At 41.6% G+C, this 16,139-nt stretch overlaps 1 protein-coding gene across 49 annotated transcripts in view; it reads right to left on the bottom strand.

Moving 5' to 3' along the window:
• Nucleotides 1-16,139, bottom strand: part of EYA4 (EYA transcriptional coactivator and phosphatase 4) — a 384,171-nt gene that overhangs the window by 344,570 nt on the left and 23,462 nt on the right. For 26 of the 49 annotated variants that reach the window (XR_014065663.1, XM_081530679.1, XM_081530675.1 and 23 more), the window contains exon 1: nucleotides 2,026-2,453. The exons of 8 other annotated variants lie outside the window; for them this stretch is intronic. The gene's annotated coding sequence lies outside the window, so the exon portion shown is untranslated. Of the gene's footprint in view, nucleotides 1-2,025; nucleotides 2,454-2,637; nucleotides 2,754-2,966; nucleotides 3,240-16,139 lie in introns of those variants that run through there. 15 more of the 49 variants (XM_081530676.1, XM_081530682.1, XM_081530684.1 and 12 more) reach the window with 5 other exon arrangements.

The raw sequence follows: 16,139 nt of genomic DNA, 5'->3' as shown, positions 1-16,139 counted from the left end.
CTAGCTCCACACAAAGTAGTTTCCCTGTTCTTACTATTGCTATCTATTTCTTGGGATAAGGTTATACCACACCCTAATATGTAGCAAACATTTTGTTTCAGGATTTTCTCGCTGCCCAACCCCCTTCCTAGTTTTTCTTTCCTCAGCTATAAAATGGCTAGAAATAATTTTTAAAAAATAAAGGGGTGGGGGAGACAAACCTAATTCTACCCGGGTAAAGTTATCAAGTATAATCCTTGTGCTGAGGAGGTTTTTGAAATAAAACCAAAAACAACGCGACAGCAAAATACCATCCTCAACTTTCAAGTCTAACAGTCACCGACGTGTAAATCAAACTTCAGGAGCTGTGGAAGAGAAACCCACGGTCCTTAACTGCTCCTAAGACTCCAGTCTAAGTCCCGAAGGAGCGCGCAGTGAAGGTGACAGACGCCCGAGAGTGCAAAAAGTGGCCGCAGAGAAGAGGAACAAAACTGCCATATTCGAGAAGAGTGTTTCTGCTTCATCAATTACGTTGATCCCAGGGTGCCAAGCCAAAAGGGGTAAGGGAGAAAGAAAACTGTTAAGTATGAGCTCTTAATGTGAAACCTAACCTGTTGGTTCTCTTAGGTATCAGATTTTGGAAGTGTCTGTAATGACAGCCAGGAAAGCAAATTAATGGCCAACGGCCCACTGGGTTTGAACACGAGCCTCCAGTTACCTCCTCACAGATCAAGTACACAACACACACGCACACGGAGGTGCTCCACGTGGAACTGCTCTGAAACCAAAACACACGCCCCGTCGCTATTCTCCACCTTGGCAGAAAGGGCCAAGGGACCTGCACCTTCCTCCACTGCCCTCGGATGAGGATTCATGAATGACTGCCCGCTGGACAGTGCAGAGGACAGACGCCGGCGGTGAGGAGAGAGAAACGCGCTCCAAACGACATCTTCCCACACACTCACTCACGCCTAACACAAACCCCGTCAGCTTTCAAGGGCAGGAGAAAGAGAGGTGGTGGAGAGGGCAGACGCTGCCACCCCAGCTAGGAAAGGGATCACAAAAATTAAGCCGCGCTCTCTGGTTTCGCCACCGCTCAGCCGTGGCACTAGGTCGGCAAATTCCCTAATAGCTCCAAGCTGTTCCGAATACTGTTTACAAAAAAGACATCTTGCAAGTGCTACTAACGAAAGTTCTGGCTGCTGTGCGGTGCAAAATAAAACAAGCACACACATGATCTATTTCCAAATCTCGCTTAACGACACTAAAACATTGAGCCCTTTCAAGCCCCACAGCCACCCCAGACGCTGCAGGTTTTGTAAGGAGAAAACCTGCTACCCCCGACCCGGGTCATGTCCCTCCGTTTGGAGAAGTTAGGATTCCTCACGGCATCCGCGTCCCGGGCCAATGAACGCGAGTCCTCTGAAAAGGCGCCTCTCGTTTCATGAACCCTGGCAAACGGCAAGAGACATTCGGCCCACGCCACATAAAAACTATGAAAGGGGGACGGCCGCAGCCCAAAAGCCCGGTTGCTGCCTTGAGTTAAGAACACAAGCATTAAACGTACACACGCACCCAGCCCCGCGAAAACCCCAGAGGCCTGGGGCCCTCTATGGGACCTGTGTCAGCATCCTTGCATCTGGCACATCTAGGGGCTACTAGGCAAAGTAACAAATGTCACAAGAAGGAAGCAGGGGAGACCCAGGGGCGCGCGCCTCTGAGAGGCGGGAATAGAGTGCAGGTATGGAGCTGTGCGCCCTGTTCCGCGAGGGCTCCGCGAGGGACAAAAAGGCTCTGCAGGGACCCTCGGGGCGCCGGGGCGTCCTCCAGGGCTGAACGCACCAAGGCACTCCGAGCAGCCTGGGCCCTTTGGCTGGGGGTACTCAGCAACGGAGCGACCGCGGGGACCCTAGAGCCCACACACCTTCCCGCAGAGCGCGCATCGCTCCTAGCTCCCGGAGCAGCCACGCGCACTCTCCTGGGAGAGTTTGCGGGATCCCTGAAACGCGGGCCCCGGGACAGAGGGTCGGAAGAAGATGCACTCACCTCCTGCCGCCCGGACCGTCTCAGGATCCCAAAGTCCAAGTGTCTCCCGCAGCAACAGATCTGTGCGTCCGTATTTACGTATTTATTCTCTTTCCTTCCAGTGTTGAAGTTTCGCCTTCACGCTGAGCCTCTGGTGAAAAGAGGACATCCCCTTCGGCCACCTCCCCCCCCCACCTCCAACAAATAGCGTACACCAGTGGGGGAGAGACGGGGCGGGGGGAGAAGCGGCTACGAGGGGGAGGAGGAAAGGAGAGGAGCCAAAACTCCCGATGGCGACAGGAAAAAAAAAAAAAAAAAGAGAGAGAAGAAAAGAAAAAGAGAGCGCGCGCCCAGCCACCGCGCTCCTCAAGGCCAGGCTTTTCTGCAGGCTCTCTCCCGCTCCGAAGCGGGAGCGACAGCTTCACGCGGCCAGGCTCGAAGTTTTGCGCGGAAGCCGGGAGCGGCGGAGCGTGCGCCGCACCGCGGGCAGCCTCGCACTTGCGCGCGGGGTGGGGGCGGGGGACGCCGGCGCCCGCGGCCACTGGAGGCCGCCGGGGGCAACACCCCCCCACCCCCGGGGTCAGGCAGTGGTGGGGCGGCGGCACGCGGGAAAGCGACTCCTTTTTATTCGACCTCGGGCGATGGCCTGTTGTCATCGCTCGCGATCCCGCGTGGGCACCGCTCGGGGGCCCTGGGCGTCCCCGGTGGCGCCGCGGTAATCTCCGCGCCCTCCGCGCCGCCCCCACCCCGCCCCCACTGGCCGGGCGCCGGCCGCAGCCACCTCCGGGCGGAGGGGAGGGACCCGCGGTCGCAGTCCCCTCCCCGGACCGGGGAACCGCAGTCTGTGCCCACCTGCTTCTGCCCGGCAGCAACCCCCCCACCCCAGTTGTCTCTAACTCGGTCGCTACCCGATCCCCGGTGTCGACCACTTCGGGCGCCCAGCGGGACTCCTTTCCACTTACCCCCGGGGAAGAGAGAGAAGGAACTTCGCCTACTTGCAACTACGTAAAGTACAAAACACCCCACGTCGGACTGGGGAACTTTCTCTGAACGGAGGAAATACTCCTTTCCGTGAAGATGAATGCGAGGCACGAGGAGTGTGCAGCGTGGGGATAGGCTGTGCTGGAAAGGGCCTGGGCCCCCGTCCAGCGCTGGGCGCAGGTAGGCATCCCTCCCAGACGCCCAAAGGTCAGGCTGCGACGACCGACTTCCAAGACAGCGTCAGAGCCTCCCCAGGCACATTGCTGAAGCGACATTTCCTGCGTAAGCCTTCTGCGCATGCAAGATACACCCACGTAGGATCTAATATTCTATATGCACCCATGTGGAGATCACAACCGGAGATCTGAGCAAAGTTGACAAGCAACAGTACATAAATTTTGCATTCATTTCATCACCTCTTCGGTAAAACCTATTGTCAAGGTTAGGAACATCTTTAGTTGTCACACTGATTAAAAGTGTTTGATTTGTTGAGAATTTACTGAGTGGCAGTCATTGCACTGGTCACTTATGGTACATGTGAGCTCATATAATTTTCACATCTCTATGGTGGTTATTTAATCCTGTATAAGAGATAAGGAAACTGAGGCCAAAAGAAACCCAAGGAATGTGCCCAAAGATAAATCCAGGCGTCTCTATAAATACAAAGTCTTATTATTCAACAAGCAGCCCTTCAAACTGCCTGAGCTATGACCCCAGAGCTTACAAGTAAACTAGTAGGAATGACATCCAAAGAAAATTTAGTTTCAATATATTATCAACGGAATTATATTTTGCACAAAGTTCAGGAAAAAATTTCACCTTCTGTTTCACCTGAGTCTTAAGCAATGGACACGGACACCGTCGAGTTCAAAAGCAACTTACTTTTTGATCAGTGGGGAATTATCTACCATAGTTAATAGGCAATGGGAAAGCTGAAGTTGTAAATTTAAACTGATAAATGTTCTCATTGCTGCACTCATCACTCACTGGGTGTTCTTTCCTGCAGATTTATTTTGGAAGGCTTAGGCACTGCCAGGCTTGTTTCCTTTTCTGGTTCTCAAGGTAGAAGGGCTTTTTGGCAGTGGGTTTGGCTCAAAGGGGATTTGAACCATGATCTAGATAAGAGCATATTTTGGCCTGAAGAGGATGGCAGCTCCTATACACTTAAGAGGGAAATATCCATGGGTAGATTCAATTAACTTTGCAAGTCTTAATTTCCTCATTTTACAGGTGAGAAAATAAGGGCTCAGAATTTTTAGCAACTTCCTAATAAATGGCAGACCTAAGATTCAAACCAGCCTCTGTGTAACCGCAAAGGCCACTCCTAGCCACTGTCATGCTATTATTAGTAGTGGTAGTAGTGAGGAAAAATAGTAATTATTTTAGTACAGTTTATATGCTACAGGCAAAATATGCAATTTAAATGTTTTGTCAACCATTCACTGTCTAGGAATGCTCAGCAACTATAGTAATTATCATGTAAAAATTAAGTACAAGGCTGAATGTACTACTCCCCTCATAAGGCCACAGATTTTTACATTTCATTTTTGTATGAAACATTATGTGTTAGTTTGACCTCTAAATAAAAGTGAGAAGACACATAATTTGGATAAAATAAAAATTCACATTTTGGTACAGCATGTTCACACAGATACAGGTTGTCAGCATGTTGCTTTACTCACTCCTAAAATCATATTTTCAGCAATACTGACCTTGCTTTCAAGTTACTTTGCTCCCACATAATTTTTTATAATCTACATAAGAATACATTTTACAGAAGTTACCCTCCCTCAAAAAAATTAGAATTATATCACACTATTAGTTAACTTCTTATTAGTACTTTCAAATTCATTTATATATATTACATAGACGTCATCAAGAGTAATATAAACTCTCACATTTTCAGTCCACCTTTGAAATAAGTTGAACACAAGAGATTTAAGAATTTTAAAGTTGTATAGGCAAAAGTGTATTGCATATTTAGACAAGGCATTATTTCCAGCATTTCTACTAAATATCACTTCTATAATTATTGCCATATCACCTTTAATACTGTTGACTCAATATTTTTCTTTGAATAAACTGTTTTTATTATGTAATTATATGTGATAAAGGAAACTTTTTATCATTATCATCAATGGAAAATCAATATAATTTGCCATGAATAGAGGATGACCTTGCAAATGAGTCATTTTTACAGAAATAAAAATTATCTTATACCACCTAAAATTATCTGACACACCAATTTGAGAAACATTTGTTTAAAGAATTACACTCCTTGTGTTCCTTGGGCTTTCCAAAACATATTTTCTAGCCTTCCTTGTCCATTGCTGTAGAGAAATGTTGAGTCCAAACTTTTTTTAGCTATTACATTTAAAATTATTTTATTAGTAAATTATTTCCATGCCTAATATATACTTGAAGTATCTGAAATTGAAGTGTCTTTTGAAAATTAATTTAATTTTTATTATTTTTCTTACTGTCTTACTTGTAAAATGCAAACAATTTATAAGCCCACAATTAAAAACCAAATTACTTTCAAGGGAGATAATAGCAGTTACCGTCCACATCGCCCCTCAATAATCTTAAAACTTCGCCACTGAAAAAGTAACTTTCCAGCTGAAGTGGCAGCATCTGTTGGTGCAGTCTGGTACTGCAACCAACAGAGTTCTACAAGGCAACGAGGAGAGGAAGATAGATCATTGGGGAGAAGCTCAAACAGCTTGAAATGACATGCAGGGAGGAAAATTTTGGTGTCTGAAATCTGCTGGAAAAGTCTGGAAGTGATTCAGAAACACTAGAAGGTTTGATATGACGTGAATCAGGAAATCAGAATATCCTTGAGTGTATAACTTGATCTGAAAAAGGACATTTGTTGTGGGGGGAGAAAAATAAAGATGACTTTTTAGTGAAAACTGGTGGAAATAAAAGATTCACTTATTAGCAAGTCCTTTAACCAACCCCTCCTGTAGTTATCATCTATTATTTATTTTTAAAGTGTGCATGGCACTGTTCTGGCATTGGTTTGCGTGTAAGTCAAATTAAAAAGACAAAGCCCTCTAAGAGCTCATAATCCAAAACTTTACTTTAATTCTGTTTTAAAGTAACCTTAAGGGAAAACCATTCCATCACTTTAGTAAGGACAAACGTTAGGCTAGAAAGTGGAATAAGACACTTACTGAACACAAGTTCACATGCCAGACGCCAAACTAACTGAAACATCAGAGTTTGGAGTAGAGAAAGGTTTATTCCAGGAACAAACAAGGAGAAGGGTCAAGGTTTGGAATTCAGGAAAGGTCTTAGGACACTGAATGAAGCCGAATTCCCGCAAACAAGAAACAGGGGACACAGAAAGGATTCGTACCCCAGAGGGCCCTACAGGGTCTTGCTTGCTTTCAATACTACATTCACCAAAAAAGAAGACAGAAGACTGGATGCTAGTAGAAATAATCCCGGAATAGATGTCTTAAATTACTCATTTTTGGTACATTTAAAGTCCAGCTGGAAGTATACACAATTCTTAAAAAATAAAGTCATTTGGTCATTGCCTCGTACATTCTAAGCCAAAGCCTTTGAGCTTGGGGAGAGTGAACTTTCCCCTGGTGGCTCAGTGGTAAAGAATCTGCTGCCAATGCCGGAGACCCAGGAGACACAGGTTCGATCCTTGGGTCAGGAAGATCCCCTGGAGGAGGAAATGGCAACCCACTCCAGTATTCTTGCCCGGAAAATCCCATGAACAGAGGAGCCTGGTGGGCTACAGTCCATAGGGTCTCAAAAGAGTCCAAAAGGACTTAGCGACTAAACAGCAACAATCATGAACTAGATTTAACACGGTTTTCTCTACTACTTTGCCAATAACAGAACAAATAAAGATAAAACATGATTGCCCAGAAGTCTAAAGTTCTGTGCTCCTGGTTTTCTAAAATCTATAAATAAACACACTTTCTGAGTAATTTTGTGCAAACAGATCAAGCTTAAAAAGGTTTTCTACTGGTTTGTAAAAGTGAGGAAATCGGATCTGCAGGGGACCTGTTGGGTCATTCTCTTGTGCTGGGCTCTCTGCTAAACTTCCTCATTCTTGGCTGAGTCTCTAAAGAAAAGGAAACGCACGCTCTCTGGGAGACAGCTTCATTATATTTACTTTTCAATTCTCTCTTGAAATTTTTTCTCAAATCAAATCCTTTTAGTACCATATTATGCAATCCTACTCTATCTTTCATGTTTACACCCAACCTTCAGATGTTTATAAACAGATATCATGCCCACTTTTAGTCATCTGTTAGCCACGTTAAACAAATGTAAGTAAGGCCTTTTAATCTGGTTTCAGTTCAGTCTCTCCAAGCCCTTAATCATTCTTATTGCTTGTCTCTGAACTATTTCCAGTTTCCTAGATGTTCATTTTCATTAGACGAATCCCACACTGAATGAGTTATTACAGGTGTGGTCTCATTAACATAGCAGAATGAATCCTACATTTATTTTTTCTCCTGTGGCATTATGTTCTGACTTCCCGGCAAATTCCCACCAGTTCTGCTACTTTCATAGTCTGACAAACTTAGCGTAATGTTTTTTTCCTCAATTTCACCTTACACAGTGCTTCTTTTAACAAACTATAACAAGCCTGATTTCTTCTCCAGTACTTCAAAAACCCAGTTTTAAATGATAGTAGAAGTCAAAATATGAATAAGATCACTTCGTTGTGCTTTTGATTTCATTGGCTTATCAATATCTACATCTCAAAATAGGAAATGTCCAGTCAATCTCTTTTTGCATACAACTCTTCATCATATAGTCTTATGATATGTATCTGCCTGTGAAAAATGTTCACTGATTATAATTTGAAAGTCCCCACATGCACAATTCAATGATTGGTGGAAGGAGGAAGTTTACTTTACAGATGGCAAATAAATTGATTTGACAATTTTAAAGTAATGCATTTGGTATAGTCAATTCCAGTATCCATTTATTTTATAAAATGACAAAGTTAGGAAGATTGCTAAATTGCAGAAATCCATTTAAACTGAATAGTTTTGAGCGAAACTATTATAACACCACTGAAAACTATACTGAAAGCTTTATAATGCCCATTCCTTTCACTATATTTTATAGCACATTTAGAAACTATTTATACAATGTTTTTCAATTTTTGGTATATATTCTCAGCACCAACTCCAACACCGATTAAAATGACTGTTCTGTTCATCTTATTTATTCTTTCACCAACCCTCTCAAAAATATTGGTCAGGACTAAATGCACCTACTTGCTGTTTTTCAGTCACTAAGTTGTGTTCAACTCTCTGTGATCCCATGAACAGCAGCATGCCAGGCTTCCCTGTCCTTCACTATCTCCCAGAGTTTGCCCAAACTCATGGTAAATCCTAGAAATTTGATTTTTACCCCCATCTCTTTACTAATCTCCTTTTCAGAAAGCTGAAAAGTCTCACTCCCAGGTGGCACTAGTGATAAAGAACCCGCCTGCCAATGCAGGAGTCATAAGAGATACGGGTTCAATCCCTGGGTTGGGAAGATCCCCTGGAGGAGGAAATGGCAACCCACCGAAATATTCTTGCCTGGGGAATCCCATGGACAGAGGAGCCTAGCAGGCTACAGTCCATAGAGTTTCAGGGTCACACAGGACTGAAGCAACTTAGCACTCACGGGAAGCCTCACTGTAGGTCATGTTGACATCTCAAGCCGGACATACTTAAGGTGAACGCACCAGCTAAGCGACTCCCCCCAGCTTCTCCCACCAGCTCCTCTTCTTGAATGAATTTTGTCACCACCTTCGTTAATGCTTCTTCACCTCTCTTTCTTACACTTCATAAACACTAAATCAAGAGGACAAGGTTATTTTGCATCAGCAATGTCTCCCCATCTATCCTTTCATTTCTTTATCATAGCTGCCTCCCCAAGCTGGGTTCCACATCAGCCTCTTCTGTCATCATCAGCATTCCCCCTCCTCTAGGCTCTTTCCTGCTCATCAAGAGAAAAATCTTGCGTCTTCCTTTCTTTTCCATGAACAGTACCTTGTATCTAGAACTTGATAAACAGTTGCAAAAATATAAAATTAGATGCTTAAATGAAGAATAAACACATAATCCAGTTGATAACCTGACTTCATTATAGCAGAGGACATTCAGTGTGATGAGGACTTTCCTCCTGTATGTTTAATTTGTGTATTTTAATCTAACTCTTGTAGGATCCCCTTTGGGAAATTTGATATACTCCCTAAACCCAAACCAATTCCCTCTTTTGTATTCTGCATTTTACTATTCCAAATTAGCAGGGATAAAGTGTTCTTTGTGTATCCTGTGGTTCAGGACCTGTGATGAACAATCCCAGCTTCATGATAGAATTTCCAAAGCAGCCTATGGGTTTAAAAAAACAGGGATTGGGGCATATGACTCAGGAGGTGAGCCTGAGGACAACCCACTGAGACAGGAAGCTTTATGTCTACAGATGAGGGAGGGCTGGGTTAGAGAAAGGCAGAAGGGGAAGGATTCAGAATAATTGCCTTTCTCAGTGTCTATGTAGTGCTGGGGAAATAATAAGGGTTCATTACTATTTCACTGAACTAAATGAACTGATTTAGCCACAGTGCCCCTGCTAGCTTGTTAACTTCAAGGGAGCCAGAGCTACCCCATCTGAAATGAAAGGATGAGCCCATAAACCTTTATTTGAAGATGAAATGAAGTAGTGCACCTTAGGGAGGCCTTTTTTCTGGTGCTTCTGTATTCTGCCTCATCTGAATTTTTGAGTTCTGAAAAACCTGTAGCCTTCTTCTTGTGTGTGCATGTTTAGTTGCTTCAGTCATGTCTGACTCTTTGTGTGCCTATGGACTGTAGCCAGACAGGCTCCTCTGTCCAAGGGATTCTCCAGGCAAGAATACTGGAATGGGTTGCTGTGCCCTCCTCCAGGGGATCTTCCTGACCCAGGGATCGAACCCAGATCACTTTACATCTCTTGCATTGGTAGGTGGATTCTTTACAACTAGCGCCAACTGGGAAGTCCTTTCCCTTCAAATAAAAGGCAGTCCAACTTACAAGAATTGACCTTCTGTCTGCGTAGGAGCCACTGAAGAAGCTATTTTAATTTTGAATGAAAAAATAGCCCATAAACACTTAATTTATTGCCAAATTGGCCTTATTGCTAAAATAAATGTTCGTAACTACCAGAACTAAGGCCACTCAGGACATCAATCAAGAGAAATTCAAGGGACCAGTGGCATTGCTTAGCGTTCATCTTGGGTTTCAGGATATCAAATTTCTAAAATGCTCTTCTTTCACCGTCAAATCCTTTCCTCAGTTTTCCTATTTGAGAACCTGTTGTTCCGTGATTGGCCCCACTGACAAGCTTTTCATTGGAATTTTCTTCTCCCTTGGCTTTTGTTGGCTGCTGTGGACTCAGTCACCTCCACCTCTCTGATCACTCGGTTTATCCTTTCCTTGAATCCCCTCTGGCCACTTAAATGTGGATGTTCTCAGCATCTGTTCTTAGCCTTCACAAATGCTCAGTCAATCTAAGGAGAGACAGAGATGAACCAGGCAAAGTCCCTGTCCTGCAGGAAGCTTCAGTCTAGAGGAGAAAATAGGGCATGCTAGGAAAGATCGAGAGCAAGAGAAGAGGGTGACAGAGGATGAGCTGGTGGATGGCATCACTGATGCAATGGACATGAGTTTGAGCAAACTCTGGGTGACAGTGAAGGACAGGAAAGCCTGATGTGCTATAGTCCATTGGGTCGCAAAGAGTCAGACACAACTTAGTGACTGAACAACAACTCCTAGCCCTATTCAGCCAATCCCTTGCTCAGTCCCCGTTAGTTTCCACTTCTGAGATGAGCTTGGCTTTCTCTCCTCCTTTGTAGTTTTTGTTAATGCTCACTTAGTCTGGGCTTCATTTACTCTATGCAGACTATTTACATCACCATATAATTGATTTTCCCAATTGCTTTTCATTTTAATCATCAAAGTGACCTTTGCCCTATTTTTTTGTTATGTAGTCATTCAAAATAGTAAGAGCATTTTTAAAAGCTACTTATTTATCGGCAGTTTATGTAGATAAATATGATTAGAAAAAAATTAAAAGCATATGAGAAAGAAGAAAGTTAGGCTAGGGCTTAAAAGGTGTAGGGCTGAGGCTAGTACAAAAAGGCAAACTACAGTAGCTAATACCATTGAAAGAGACAAGGGTTAGTTGCTAAATCTTGTAGGACTCTTTCGGAGCACCTGCACTGTCACCTGCCAGGCTCCTCTGTCCATGGGGTTCTGCAGGGAAGAATACTGGAGTGGGTTGCCATTTCCTTCTGCAGGGGATCTTCCCGATCCAGGGATCAAACCTGGGTCTCCGTATCGCAGGCAGACTATCATCTGAGTCACTGGGAGAGCTCCCAGCTTACACCCTTGCCAACAGGTAAATCCCAAATGTGGTTTTAAACTTTTTAGCAGTGAGTCAAAAAGAGAAACTTGATTAGTTATACAATTCTCAGTGCCATGAAAATATAAATAGTCTATAATTCTGATGACAGTAAGGCTTGTCTTCACAGTAAAGACAGTGTTATGTCACATACTAATTCTCAACAACAGCCTACTAAGTAGATGCAATGACTCCTTCCACTGGCCTATTCTCAGTGTTAAGGTTACTTGTGTCTTAAAAAATATATATTGTAGCTGGAGAAGACTCTTGAGAATCTCTTGGACAGAAAGGAGACCAAATCCATCAATCCTAAAGGAAATCAACCTGGAGTATTCATTGGAAGGACTGATGCTGAAGCTGAAGCTCCAATACTTTGGCCACCTGATGTGAAGAGCCGACTTATTGGAAAATACCCTGATGCTAGCAAAGACTGAGGGCAGGAGGAGAAGGGGGCAATGGAAGATGAGATGGTTGGATGGCATCAGTGGCTCAATGGACATGAGTTTGAGCAAACTCCAGGAGAAAGTGAAGGACAGGGAAGCCTGGCATGCTGCAGTCCATGGGGCTGCAAAGAGTCGAACACGACTGAGTGACTGAATGACAACAAAATCAAAGTGTATCCAAGGTTAGAGTTTTAGGAATCTTGCATTTTTAAAATATATCATTCATTCCTAAGTAATTCCTTCCACTGTTTCTCTAACTTGTTACTCAATCATTGTCAGCAACCCACCAAAGAACTTCAGATAAAAATGTATTTTCTTTTTTCAATAATAGTAAGATAATCAAGATACTCATTGTCAAAGAATAACTGATTTTATAAGCGTAAATAGGTTTGATTGTAATTTGCCTCAAACTTCTCACTGATAGCTGCAGAACACTAATTGCAGAGAATTTCAGTGATTTGCTCATTAATTGTTGGGGAAAAGGAAGTAGAATACAGGTTTCTCAACTCTTCTCATGCTGGTTGAAGTTTCTGAGCACATCACATTGTGCATATTGTAACTGAGGATGACAAATTTTAATAGGAACTCTAAATATAATTTTCTATAAAAATATCCAACTAATTAAGAAGTAACAGAAATGTCAAGACTCATCCTTATTATGCCATCTTTTTTTTCTTACTGTTTTTTTAATTTATTCTTTGCAGCACCTTATTGTTGCTGTTGCTGTTTAGTTGCTAAGTCAAGTCCAACACTTTTGCGACCCCATGACAGTAGACAACCAGGCTCCTCTGTCCATGAAACTTCTTAGGCAAGAATGTTGGAGTGGCTTGCCATTTTCTCCTCCAGGGGAGCTTCCTGACCCAGAGATGGAACCTGTGTCTCCTGCACTGCAGGTGGATTCTTTACCATTGAGCCACCAGAGAAAGCCCACAGGAATTTATATTTGCTGACTAAAATTGGAAACCGATAAAACAATTCTTTAGTATAGGTTTCCTGTTGTATAGAATTCAGAATATTATTACAAAGGGAGAATGAATGAGATCCATTTACCATGGTTATCAGATTTCAGGAGTCAAGAGCACATGAATTTACTAATTTTACTCTTTACTAACACTCCCTGTAGAAGCTGGATGTCAATTCAAAGGCAAGTTATAAATGGCAATAAGAATAAACCATGAAAGTCATATGTATGTATATAACATTGCTTTTTAAGTTTTATATTAATTACTTTTAAGGAAAGCAAGTCTTGCATTTACAGCTTTATTCTTAATATCAAAATTCAAAGATATTTATGTTTGATAAGGTGAGTATTCTATCAATACTAATATTATGTTACTTTCCTCAAAACAATGCTAATACAGTTTGAATACAACACTGTGATGTTTAACTTAAAAAGACTTTCAAACTAAAAATGAAATATAATATTTAAAATGGATAACCAACAAGGACTTACTATATAGAACATGGAATTCTGCTCAATGTTATGTGGCAGCCTGGATGGGAGCGGAGTTTGGGGGAGAATGTATATGTATATGTATGTCTGAGTCCTTTCACTGTTACCTGAAACTATTACCCTGATGCTGGGAAAGATTGAGGGCAGGAGGAGAAGGGGATGACAGAGGATGAGATGGTTGGATGGCATCACCGACTCAATGGACATGAGTTTGGGTACACTCTGGGAGTTGGAGTTGGTGATGGACAGGGAGGCCTGGCGTGCTACAGTTCATGGGGTCACAAAGAGTCAAACATGACTGAGTGACTGAACTGGACTGAAACTATTACATTGTTAATCGGCTATACCCCAATACAAAATAAAAAGTTAAAAAAAAATAAAAATGAAAAATAATGGAGGTACAACACACCAGGACTGCCATATAGGCTGAGGACACAACCAAGCATGGATTTAGGTACCCATTGTCAATTGAAAGTATTTCATTCATGTTTTTAAAATCAGAGTATTTAAAAATATGTTTATTGGATATTTTGTCATAAAACTTCATAAAACAATTACTCTTATGTTATCATTTAAATGCTTGTTGAGAAAAACCTCAAACTTTAACTTAATTTGGGGAGTCTACATATTTTGTGTCAATCCTCAGATGAATATGGAAAATTAAAACTTTTCTATTTCTAAATAGCAAACATCACAGCTCATCAAGGCTCACACTTATTTCACAAATTAAACCCACAACAGCATTGTTTATGCATGTAGTTCAGTGTGCAAACAATGCCTCATTGAGGGTTGTATTTCAAAACAAACAACAACTTGCTTTAGTTCCCTTTTCATTTCATTGTAACTTTGAAGTGTGTGCTTATATGAAACAGCTTCTCATGGCCATCAGTGGTCTGTGTACTGTGAGTAACTAGCTAGATTAACTCCTAGCTTCACGTTACTGCTTGTTATGGAGTCTACAAATTGTGTCTTTGGTACCAGTCTTGATCATACATAAATTACAATGTTTTGTCTCTTCATTTTTTCAATATGTACTTCCTTTAGATCCCTCAAACCATTAAACAAAAAATCTGTTATTTTAATGCTATTTAACATTTCTGTTAAAGTAGTGATGAATAATTTTTTCACATTAGAACTAATAAAGGGTTATTCATCTCAGTACTTATGGAATTTTGTACTTTCAAAGACTGTATACCAGTTAGAAAATGGATGTCTATAGTTTTCTTCTTGCTTTAAAAATTTATATGTAACCTGATATTTGAGATTGTCTAGCAAACAAAAATTCATCCCAACATTCCAACTTTCATTAATAACCAGTATTACATATGAGTTAATCTACACTTTAAAAAAAACTTTTCTTACAAAGGCTCTTTCCTTATTTTAAAATTTCTAAATGATTCTTCATAACTTCATGACTTGATGGACCTCTACTAACAGACTTCTAGAATTTTCTTGTGAGGAAACTGAAGCATTCCAATTATCTTATAAAATGAAGAAATGAATACATACAAAACTCAACTGCATTTTGCCTTTTGTTTGGACTTTGCCAAATCCTATGGTAGCACCTTTTTTATGGAAGAAATCACCAAAACCATAATCTCATTCCAGGTGCAGTTGAATTATAATTCTAAGCAAAGGTAGAATCATCATTTGTCTTATATTTTGAGTTAATTTCTAAAGAACGTAAAAATGTAACAAAGTACTTTGTGATAGTCTCACCAGAAGTTGGAACAATTTATTCAGAAAAAAACCTAATTATAATAGTTTTCCCTCAGGCACTGCAACCTATAATTTAGCAGTCATCATCTCAAGGTATTGTTTGTGGTACTTTTTGCTAAAGTCAATTGCATTGCAATCCACATCCTGAAATTCTCCTTTCAAAGTTGCTCATGCAACCATCTTTAAAACAAAAATGTTTACTTGACATTTTACAAACTGGAATGGCTTAGTATCATCTAAAAGATTAGCTAGTTAACTGAACATTTCTCCTTCTAGATCATCTTCAAAAACACTGTGTATTCTCTATTTAATGTCCTGTGCTGTGCTTAGTCACCCATTCATGTCCAGCTCTTTGTAACCCCATGGACTGTATGTAGCCTGCCAGGCTCCTCTGTCCATGAGAATTCTCCAGGCAAGAATACTGGAGTGGGTTGCCATGCCCCCTACCAGGGGATCTTCCCAACCCAGGGATCAAACTCAGGTCCCCTGCATTGCAGGCGGATTCTTCACTGTCTGAGCCATCAGTGAAGCATTTAGTGTTCTGGTTGATACTATATCTCATAATTGCCTTTTTGTATTGTATTTTGTTTTAAAGCTGAAAGTCAGCTATTGTCTATATCAAAATAATACCTATCATTTAAAATATATTTTTGCCACCATCTCACACCATACATATAAATTAAGTCAAAATGGTATAAAACTTGAACGTAAGATCTGAAACCATAAAATTCCTAGAAGAAAACATAGATCTTAGCTTCACTGACACTGGTCTTAACAGTGTTTTTGTGGCTCTGATGCCAAAGGAAAATAAAAGCAAAAATAAGCAAATATGACTACATCAAACTGAAAAGCTTCTGTACAGTGAAGGAAACCATCATCATTTAAACTTTGCCTTTCAAAATGAAAAGGCAACTTACTGAGTGGGAGAAGATATTTGCAAATCACAGTTCCCTGATCATGGATAGAACCAGTGCCTCCTTCAGTGGAAGCTCTGAGTCTCTGGTAGTAGCACTGCACTACCAGAGAAGCCCTGGTAATTCATTCTTATGGGTTAACATCAAGGGAAAGAGGAGAAAATGAGTTGAAGAAAAGGCTGCCTATCTAGTAGGAAGTATAAAGGGAAGGAT

This window comes from Giraffa tippelskirchi, chromosome 9 (assembly GCF_054371585.1).
Source record: "Giraffa tippelskirchi isolate mGirTip1 chromosome 9, T2T-mGirTip1v1.2.pri, whole genome shotgun sequence".
Taxonomy (NCBI): Eukaryota; Metazoa; Chordata; class Mammalia; order Artiodactyla; family Giraffidae; genus Giraffa; species Giraffa tippelskirchi.
Note: the sequence above shows the minus strand (reverse complement) of the source record. Positions and strands in the feature narration are given on the sequence as shown.